The sequence below is a fragment of the Schistocerca serialis genome, unplaced genomic scaffold, assembly GCF_023864345.2.
Source record: "Schistocerca serialis cubense isolate TAMUIC-IGC-003099 unplaced genomic scaffold, iqSchSeri2.2 HiC_scaffold_1205, whole genome shotgun sequence".
NCBI classification, from domain to species: Eukaryota; Metazoa; Arthropoda; class Insecta; order Orthoptera; family Acrididae; genus Schistocerca; species Schistocerca serialis.
Window position 1 is genome coordinate 52,501 of NW_026047409.1, and position 2,500 is coordinate 55,000.

Consider the following 2,500-nt stretch of genomic DNA (forward strand, 5'->3'; position numbering starts at 1 on the left):
TTAACATGAAGCGATACACTGGGGACCGGGCAGTGCGAGTAGCAAACTATATTGCGGGGGTTGCAGTTAGGCAACACTACACTAATTTAACGCGTCGTATGACAATTACAGAGCAGGTTAAGGCCCAACGTGTGTTGGGTTAAGGCCCAACGTGTGTTGGGTTAAGGCCCAACGTGTGTTGGGTTAAGGCCCAACGTGTGTTGGGTTAAGGCCCAACGTGTGTTGGGTTAAGGCCCAACGTGTGTTGGGTTAAGGCCCAACGTGTGTTGGGTTAAGGCCCAACGTGTGTTGGGTTAAGGCCCAACGTGTGTTGGGTTAAGGCCCAACGTGTGTTGGGTTAAGGCCCAACGTGTGTTGGGTTAAGGCCCAACGTGTGTTGGGTTAAGGCCCAACGTGTGTTGGGTTAAGGCCCAACGTGTGTTGGGTTAAGGCCCAACGTGTGTTGGGTTAAGGCCCAACGTGTGTTGGGTTAAGGCCCAACATAGGTTGGGTTAAGGCCCAACATAGGTTGGGTTAAGGCCCAACATAGGTTGGGTTAAGGCGCAACATAGGTTGGGTTAAGGCGCAACATAGGTTGGGTTAAGGCGCAACATAGGTTGGGTTAAGGCGCAACATAGGTTGGGTTAAGGCGCAACATAGGTTGGGTTAAGGCGCAACATAGGTTGGGTTAAGGCGCAACATAGGTTGGGTTAAGGCGCAACATAGGTTGGGTTAAGGCGCAACATAGGTTGGGTTAAGGCGCAACATAGGTTGGGTTAAGGCGCAACATAGGTTAGGTTAAGGCGCAACATAGGTTAGGTTAAGGCGCAACATAGGTTAGGTTAAGGCGCAACATAGGTTAGGTTAAGGCGCAACATAGGTTAGGTTAAGGCGCAACATAGGTTAGGTTAAGGCGCAACATAGGTTAGGTTAAGGCGCAACATAGGTTAGGTTAAGGCGCAACATAGGTTAGGTTAAGGCGCAACATAGGTTAGGTTAAGGCGCAACATAGGTTAGGTTAAGGCGCAACATAGGTTAGGTTAAGGCGCAACATAGGTTAGGTTAAGGCGCAACATAGGTTAGGTTAAGGCGCAACATAGGTTAGGTTAAGGCGCAACATAGGTTAGGTTAAGGCGCAACATAGGTTAGGTTAAGGCGCAACATAGGTTAGGTTAAGGCGCAACATAGGTTAGGTTAAGGCGCAACATAGGTTAGGTTAAGGCGCAACATAGGTTAGGTTGAGGCACAATATAGGTTAGGTTGAGGTACCGTATAGGTTAGGTTAAGGTACAGTATAGTTTAGGTTAAGGTACAGTATAGTTTAGGTTAAGGTACAGTATAGTTTAGGTTAAGGTACAGTATAGTTTAGGTTAAGGTACAGTATAGTTTAGGTTAAGGTACAGTATAGTTTAGGTTAAGGTACAGTATAGTTTAGGTTAAGGTACACATTGTTGTATGGAAAGGTGTAATGGGGGGGGGGGGGGCGGCCGGTCGGTTTGTTGATTGTGATTATAGTAAGTGGATGCCTGCGGCATCATCTGATTTGCCACGTCAGGATGCACCTTTGGCTCATGACAGGCGGCGCTCCGATTCCATGCTTGTGGCAGACCTGTGTCTTTCATTCCTGCCATTGTTTGTGTGCTGTGAGAGGAGGCAGTATTGTGATGTTGGGTGCACCCCTGTGTAGGACATGTGTGGGTGTTGGTGGCTTAGCTGAGCAATGGTGGTTGTCGGGGGGGTGGGATATTCCGTTTTCTGAGTGGACCTCCCAGTCTGGTTATGACAGTGTGGATTGTCTCATGTGGCGGAGAGGATGCACTGGGTGTTGTTCCATGCTGGTGCTTACATATTGTCTGTGTGCGTGTTACAGGCGGAGAGTAGTGCGTGATAAGAGTGTGTGGCTGCCGTGTGGTTGTGATTGTGAGCAGAGTCTTTCAGCATGTATACGGACAGTTGTATATATTATCTGTATTCTGATGGGTCTATGTATTACTAATCAGCGCCGTGTATACGTTTAATCCGGTTCCAGTCGAAACTGTTGTATCTCTGTACATTAGTGACACGGCGAGCGCGCTATGTAGCTACTCGTCTCGGCAGCTTCCACCGGTGTATGGCAAATGATTATAAGCAATGAGTCGAGTCGTCAATACCGATAGTGTGACGTCACATGTCTGGGGTGGGGGACGCTGCGCCCTTCCGGTGGGTCATGGCCTAGAAAGACGCTCCCCACGCAGGGGGGCTTGGACTGTCATAAACTCTTCCGAGTAATATACTTGCCGTACGTTTTTGCGACTGCGAGTGCAACGCCCACCGGTACCGACATGGATGGAGCGCCTCCTAGCTGACCGCTCAGCATCGGCATTCGTACAGAGAGCAACGCGATCGCGTCTCTAGCTCGTAACTGGTACAGCTCGCAGCTCATGTATAGGGACAGCGGGAATGTCGCATATTGGACATAACTCTTCATGAAACGCAAGTTATAGGGGTGGATTGCACATTGCGACTGCGGGAAAAGTCCGCC